Source organism: Protopterus annectens, chromosome 15.part0, assembly GCF_019279795.1.
Source record: "Protopterus annectens isolate FY-2018-M chromosome 15.part0, PAN1.0, whole genome shotgun sequence".
Classification (NCBI taxonomy): Eukaryota; Metazoa; Chordata; order Ceratodontiformes; family Protopteridae; genus Protopterus; species Protopterus annectens.
Window position 1 is genome coordinate 716,031,951 of NC_056749.1, and position 8,832 is coordinate 716,040,782.

Genomic DNA, 8,832 nt, shown 5'->3' on the forward strand with positions numbered 1-8,832 from the left:
ACTGCCCATGCTATGGAATAGACTTCCTATACATGTCAAACAGAGCACCTCACTGGCCCTCTTCAAGAGAAATCTTGATGAGTGGATGGAAAATAGAAAGTTTACCTTGGGGATCACTCCATTAGCTCTACTCGACAGAGGCACTTGGAACTAAGGTCGGGTAGCATGATGCCAGGGTATTCCTATGGGCAAGGCTTGTAAAGGCTCCAGGGCCATTAGCCTAGTACACACCTATGAACATATGAAGCTCTACCCAAAGCTTACAACCTTTTGCAGAATAAGATAAAAAAATCCAGGTATCTCCCCCCAGCAATGGTATTATTTATTCACTGAAAAGCTGACAAACAATTTGAATCATGTTAATGTAAGTTTGCTGGAAATATCACTTTAATATTTGACATTTAGTAAATTGTAAATCTGTGTCCTTTCACAGTTATATATTTTACAACAAAATTTTGAAATAAAAACTGCTGACAATGAGGTAAGTATGGTCTTCCTTTTTACTCCACTTTCATCAGTTTACACAAATGTTTTCCACTAAACTAGTATGCCCTGAAGCCAAGTATTAATGCAAAAGAAAAAAATATATATTATTCCACAACTTACACCTCGTACATACACAACAATTCGCTCAAGAAAGCAAAAAAAAAAAAAAAAAAAAAAAACAAAAAACAAAAAACGCTAGGTTAGTAACATCATCCACCAGAAAAGGAGCACCTATTCATGTAAATAAAACACATGCATGTACCAACATTTTAAATAGTATCACAAGCAGCAGAAAATGCATGAAGCTCACTGGGGAACTAACTGAGCTGCCCCTAAGTAGGCTAAGGCAGAATTCTGAAAAAAATAGTAGCTTGTCTGCCTCCTTGAATAAGCTGACTATGGAAATGTACTCTAACTCACTTACTATCTCTGTCCAGCATGTAATTCATAGCTCATTGGAACAGGAAGATGCAACAAATTAAGAAAGCTTTGAGTCTCTGACTCTGATGCATGCCTGCTGCCTTTGCTGCTGCTGTGTGCATGCATGCGTCATCATGGAACATTACTTACTCAGCCAAATGGAAAGCCACCATGGCACCACCTGACTTTCCTTTCAGCCCAGATCCACCTCCCAGAAGTTCCAGTGAATCCAGCCCATTTCCATCACAAAAAACCTCACCCCTTAACAGTTTTCAGCCCAAAAATCCACAACCCACAGCTGCTTCAAATTTCCTGCAGGCAACTGCCAAAACCAGCCCAGTTGGGTGGGAAAACTGTGGACCTTGCATCTCTGAAAGGCATTAGCTGCAGTATTACCTTTATATAGTGCAGAGCCTACCCTGTGAGCACTGCAAGTATGCAAATGAAGTGTGAAATCATTAGCATTTCTAATCTATAATCTGCACTAAGGTGTAGCAAGGAGCTACATGATTATACATGCACATACCTTAGCACTGCAAGGATGAGAATTGAGAAGTGTTATATGCCAATGTCTTGCCAGTGTTTATGATTAAAGTGACTGCAGGAACAATTAGCTTTCACAGCCTCCCCTTTTTGATGTATACCTACTAAGGGTGTGTCAGGGAGAAGAGACTTACAAAAATGTCAGAAAGTCCATTAACTGATTTAAGAGACTGACAGTCCTAATATTCAGATACTGACTTTAATAACCACAGTTACTGCCCTTCAGTATGAAATGTGGTTCACATTGAAGGGGTCACTTTAAGTATTGGTAAAGATGACATCATATGGAAATAAAACAGAGACAGACTTTCTATTAAGAAAGTATAGATAAATGAATGAGGCACCATACAGAAAGAGACACACATGCAGTGTTTGCAGCATTTTTAATATTGTATGGGCACATGAGTATTCTAACTGTCTGCAATATCCAAATGATTCTGACATTTTCTGTCAAATGAGAAAGAACAACTTTCATAACTTGTTCCTGTTGCACATTCGGTGTGACTTGATACAATGTCACATTATCAGTACATCTAAACTCTTTTCTCCTTGCTAATATATGTCTTTGTCTGTGGCAACTTTGTGCTTGTTTGAGGGTTCAAGTACATACAGGTCCGTGTTGCAAGAAAAACAAAGGTGCTTAAACATGTATTTAAAAAGTATTTGATCTACCTGTTTTCCTTGTATGATTTAAGTGCCATTTGGCAATGGGGTTTTTATTTGACTGGCAGCAGTCAACAGTATTGAACTCCATTTCAATTTCGATGCCCAAAGTAAAACATGACAAATCTTATTTGGACTGCCATAAATAGTGCAATAAAGAATGACATTGTTTCACTTTCCTCAGCAGTCTGAATAGTACTGAGTGAAGAAATTAACATTGTCACACTCCTATCTCTGTGGCATATTTTAAAGGTATAGCAGTTAGGGAAGCAGTCCAGGTGATACAGGGATCAAAAGCTCTTCTCAGATCATTTTACTGTGGTAGTTCATATTAAATCTTGATATTCATTTTGTTGCATGAATGTGTTGATATGGGAAACTCAAAGTCAGTACTGACTAAAGCTGTAAGAAAGATAAGTAATTTGAAATTATGTAAATATTCTGTATGAGCAATTCAAATATTTCTGCTGTTCCTTGTTCCCTTCTCCATTCTCATGGCAGTAGCTAAAGTCTTGATATTGTAGCATGTGTATGATAGTAACAATGTGGCAATGAGATCCAAGATGGCTGAATGTATCGCTGTAATGCAGTAAGGAAAAAAAAAGAAAACAATTTGTTTAGGCTACCTTATGTAGTGCAAACCATCCTGCTGGCATTGCACAGCCATCACCACTCTGGATAGTACTTAGGGATGAAGATACTCCTTGCAGGTACCATTCTCTGTGGCACCACATGTAAGTCCACTGAGCTTAGAGATAAAGGACATCTGATACATTGTTCAAATCCACTTGAATGATAATTTTACAGAGGGTTGTCTAAGTGATGCCATTGCATTGTTGTTTAAAAGGCAATTGTTGTTACTATTGATAACATGTGATCTTTTGTCTGTCCACTTTTGCATTATTCCTGATAAGGTGTTCCACAAAGAATGTCTAATGTTGCAAGGAGATGTGAGAGGGAGGAATGTATCACTTTAATGCACTTCTTGATGTGGTCATTGCTACATATACCCCTATTCATTGCATTTCATTTATGTTCTGCTTTCTTCTCTATCGTATATTTACTTTTTGATGTTTTTTTTCCATTTGCTGTCTGCTCAGCAGTGTGCAAACATGGCTCACTGCCTAAGGATAAAAGTGAAAGTTTTGTTTAGACTATCTTATGTAGAGCAAATATGCCTGGCGTTGTTGCACTGCCCTCTGCAGCATAGATAGCAATTACTTCAGAGACTGCACCGAAAACAAGTCAAATTCTCTGATACAAGGTATAACTAAAGTAAATTAGAGAAATAAGGCACATGAAGCATTGTGCAAATCCTATTTAGAGAACATATTGCAATTAATCACAATATGTACTTTTCTCTCTCTTTTTTTGTAATTTTAGTTTGCATTTGCTCTTCGCTTGGCAGTGCACAAACAAGGTTCACTCCCTAAGGAAAAAAGTAAAAAATGTAGTTTAGGCTGCTGTATGTAAACTAATTAAGCCTGGAATCATTGTGCTGCCCTCCACAGGATGGATAAACTTCAGAGAATGCACCTGACATATGTTAAATTCTCTGGTACAAGGTGTAACTGAAGTGAATAGAGAGACCTTGGTACATGAAGCATAGTTCAAATCCTGTGTAGAGATCACATTACAATTATTCACAATTTTGACTTTTCTGCTGTTTTTGTCATTTTAATTTGTATTTGGTCTACATTTGGAAGTATGCAAACATGTTTTACTACTTAAGGGACAACATGAACAATTTAGTTTAGTCTGCCTTTCTTAATGCAAACGCACCTGGCTATGGTGCATCTTTTCTCAGCACTCTGGACATAGGAGAAATTCCACCTGCCATAGAAATATCTCTGTAGTACAAGGTGCAACTATAATGACTTTAGATAAATAATACACCTGATTAAAGGTTTGAATCCAGCTACAAGATACATTTTTTACAAAGGAAGTAAAAAGCCCATTTCTCACAACATTTTGATTAAGACTGTAACACGAAAGAAAAGTGATAATGTTAAGCTATTTTCTTGTAAGCAATGTATTAGTAACCCTTGTAACATATAACCTCAAGCTAATGTGTGTCCAATTTCCTAGACATGGTGATGATGATATTTAATATAAAATTAACTTACATTACATTTGTTATAATCATCATTACTCCTCAAATATACCAACTATGTGTTTACGACAGTTATGTATTGTGAAGTATGAATGTATGTAACATCAAACAAACTGTATTAATCAGCACATTCAGCCGCATCCATCTGAAATATATTTACAACAGAAATATTGACTTTTAAATAGGAATGCATGTCCAGAAATAATTAAAATCACACACATACAGGCTTGTCTGAAGTGTATCTTTATTCATTCTGAAATTACTATGTGTCCAATTTTCTTCTGTTTTACTGTCAGTTAATAAAGAACATAAGTTTTAGTTTTTATATGCTTTATCCCATGGGTCTAATTCCTGGTTGGTACAATAATATTTTACATTGTTTAAGCCCTAGCCTCACAGTATGTCACAATTCATCATCTTTTCCCTTCCAAGCTGAAAATATTAAAATAAATACCATTAAGCATTCCATTGTTAATCATTGGAACCCATGTTAATAGGCTGATCATCACACATCAAAGCACAATGTCGTGTTTCATACCTTTACTACTGTCTGATGTAAGTTGTGCCAATGTGTATGCGAAGGAATCCATATGCTTTCAATTATAGATCTGCATTAGCAAGGTGGTGGGTCTTTGTACAATACCACTAACACTAGAGAACTGAATTAAGCACCAGTTCAGACATATTTTGTTAGTTTGCCTTTTGCAGACATGGCTGGTGAGAGAGAGAATGTTGCTAAATTTAAAGCACAAAGGTGGAGTGTTGAGGAGTCCAGGATATTTGTGGCAGTCCTTATGAAGTGCTACAGCCTTAAGTTGCTACAGGGACATTTTACTAGGTCTCAGTATAATGCTGAGGCTTGGAATAGCTTAGCTAAGACTGTCTCTAATGCAACAGGTACTCCAGGCAATGGAGACTAATGTCATTACCACTATAGTGACCTTAAATGTACAAGCAGGTCCTCCTAAGCTAATGGAAGGCTGCATTTAGAACTGAGAACCCCCCCAAACTTATGTAAGTGTATTGACCCATAACCTGTCACTATATGGCATTAATGACCAGCCAATGGAGGTAGTCATTATGCTTTCATATATATTTAACTCACCTCAGAAAGGCACAGGGTAATAAGAGTTGGGTACAAATTCAAGCCAGGAATTTATTTTCATTCCCTCAGGCACTAGCATCTTGATCAGGCATACCTCAACCTTCCTCTTAAGCAAGAATGCCTAACCCAATGATTCCTGCTGCTTGCAATAGGCAAAAAGAACATTAGCTTAACTGTGTGTGGGTTCAGTACCCAGAAGCAGCAATTACTTGCTATTACTGGATAAGTATTTACAAAATATTAGCAGCAGCATGCTAGGAAGAATTAAATGACAGTAATTGCAGTTATTGAATTATAATGCATAGTTCCTATCTGTCATGGGAAATAAAGGATGTAGTGTCTTTTATCATAGCAGAGAGATTTGTTTATTTTATGACACATAAATACCTTTCCATCATATATGGATGTGGCAAATGCGTACAATATTAAATTATCATCATTTTTTATGCATTGCCAAATCAAGTTTATGTAAATAAAATACAGTACTGTAATATACCATGTATCAAATTCTCTCTTTTATCTCCCCCTACCCTTTCTCTGCCTGTCTGTCTATCTCCCTTTTTTAGTGGGGGGAGTATGTTTAAAATTTATCAACAATCTGCTATTTGCATAACTCATTGCTGAAAAATTAATTATCAGCAGCAAGGTGAGGCACACCGATCACTCCAAAAAGAAATCTAGAAAGTGTATGCTTTCCTTAAGTTTGCAAATGTGACCGTTGTGAGTAAACCAGACTGGTGAGCTGTTAGCTAAAATGGCAATACAATATGCTTACATTGCTATTTTATTTATTTATTTAGCAAGTCCAAGTGGGTAAATACTTCTTTAATCAGCAAAACAAATGTGTTTTGCTTATTAAAGAAGTGTTTACCCATTATTTGGCCCAAGGACTGTGTTTTTTTCCTTCCTGGGTGCTAATTTGGACTTGGTTTATTTGTTTCTTGGTATTGGCACATTTCTCCTTTGTATTTACAGATTTATTTATTTATTTAACATTTGTTGACCGGGAAAGTCCAACTAGGACAGAGCCTATTTTCAGCGATGATACTGGGGAAAAATGTTCCAGATGCATGTCTTTGGAATGTGAGAGGAAACCAGAGTACCTGGAGGAAACCCATGCGAATGGAGGGAGGACATGCAGACCCCCCCACAGAAGGCACTCCAGCCGAGACGAGCCAGACAAGCTTTTGTTGGGAGGTCCACCCAAATGGATTAATTTTAGCATGCATGGCTGGATTTGGAAAACTTTGTCAGATAAGTGCAAAGTGAATTTGAGCGATCAACAGCCATGTGCATGGTGGGTGAGATTCAAAAACCTAGCAACATGACATTGCTAGGCCAGATTATGTGGTTGGTTATGTTATATTCTAATCACTAAAATGAAGCACTGGGTATGAGAATGAGGCAAAAACATGGCAAAGTGATTTAGACCATTTAACTGGTGTGCAGCAATGCTGTAGTCACCTCAAATTTGAACTTGACCACATGCTCATGTTCAGACAGTGGACATTGTATAAATATGCTTGGAGTTACCACAAATACTGTAAATGTGCATCTGCAGGAAGCTCTTATTGCACCTGCTTAGCAGACTGTGCATGACATTGCCACATACACACACAATATATAAGGATCTAAGATCTATGTCAGATTATCAAAGTTCCAAAATTTTTAAATTCATATTGCTGAGACCATATGATCAAAGTTTTAAAACTTCAAACATTAAAAAAATCTATTTTTACTATTTTTGACCCCACACACACCAGCTAATTAAATATACCAACTCAAAGACCACACTACATTCCAGAAAAGGGGAAATTTCCTATTCTATGCTGTACCACAATCTCCAACGTTTGAAGTTTAAAAACTTCGATCATATGGTCCCAACCATATCAGTTTTGAAGTTTTTAAATTTTGATAATCTGATGGGGACTCATGTATGTATATAGATATACACAGATATAGATGTAGATAAATAGATAAACAGATATGCATGTGCAAAAATACTTCAGTGTGTGGAAAGCTATAACCAGCCAGTGCATACCGATAGCCAAACCAACTAAGAAAGTAAAAAGGGCTAATCACAATTATCATTTACACAGGTGAGTTGGGGAACTGGCTCTTCCAGGAAGTGCACTGCATGAACTACCTGAGACAGTGAAGATAAAGGTAGTACTTCTTTTGGGACAGAGAGGTGGTAACAAAAGAGTCCAAGACTCTTTGGATATCCTCAGTAAGATTATTGCTAGAGATCTCTGAATGAGGACTATAAAGGGTCACAGTATAAGGCTGACGCCTGAAATAGTTTCGCCAAGACTGCCATCTGTGCTACTGGTGTCCCACATATGGAGGAATAGTGTCATCCGCACCACAGTCACTTGAGTTGAAGGAAGTCTGAAATCTTTTGCTGATGGGAGGAAAAACTTAAGGTGTGGTCACCACCTCCATACTCTAAATATACCATCTTTTATCTAAACAAATAACCTGCCACTTCAAAGCAACATGACTGAAATATGTGAGGTGACCTGGATTACCAATCTCTGGGCAGATCGCTCTCTGGGCCTGAATGCAGTTGTACCACTTAAACTGATTTTAAAGGCAAGGCGCATATCCATATGTTGACAAGTGCACAAAGGACTCTGTAGTTGGTCTACTAGCAAAGGAATGTGAAGTTTCAGTATAAGGATGTTGTACAGAGATAAGTGAAGTATTAAGCACTGAGGAGCAAAGAAAATCACTTCCTTGATGTTGGTATTCTTTAAGTTCCTTTGGTAATTGAAAGATGATTCATGGCACAGAAAGTCTGTGTTGAGATAAACAAGTAGTGACTGCACATTTGTATTTATGCAATGGATTTTGAACAATTATGCCCTTTGGAAAGTTTTCATTAAGATGAACTTTTGACATCTATACGTGCCTTTGTCATTAATAATGGGAAAAAGAACAATGGAAAAGTAATATGGGTCAATGTTACAAAAGCTGTTCTAGCATGGTATGTATTTATCATAGAAAGAAGCAGATTTTGCTTGTACAGCTGTACCATCTTGAATGCACCCAATCCCATCTGGTCTTGGAAGCTAAGCAGGGTTGGGCCTGGTTAGTAGTTGCATGGGAGACAGCTTGTTAATACCAGATGCTGAACCAGTAACCCCATGGAGTTTGTTCTTATCAGCACAAGAAGTCAATGTCCACTATATCTTTATGTCTTTTGTTTTGCTTGACAGTTTGAACCAAGACAACTTAATTAATGACTGTCTCAGCAATGGAATTAGAACTACTAGATGTTTTGTTAAGTTTCATTATAAAAGGACTGATGTTATTTATACAAACCCTAAGCAGTTATATAAACCCAAAGTACTTACTGGGGAAGAAAGAGCTGAAGTAACATCAACATTGATTAGTGTTGACAAGGCTGCCTTAGCCTGGTATGTGCTGTTTCTTCAAATAAATTGTCTTCAATTGGCAACTTGGAAGTGTGCTTTCTTTAAGGTCACTGATTGGCTGT

The 8,832-nt window shown here is 37.2% G+C and overlaps 1 pseudogene; it reads left to right on the forward strand.

Annotated features, from left to right (window-relative positions):
• The first annotated feature begins 8,353 nt into the window (after positions 1-8,353).
• On the forward strand, positions 8,354-8,472 carry LOC122790168 (annotated as a pseudogene).
• Positions 8,473-8,832: the final 360 nt, after the last annotated feature.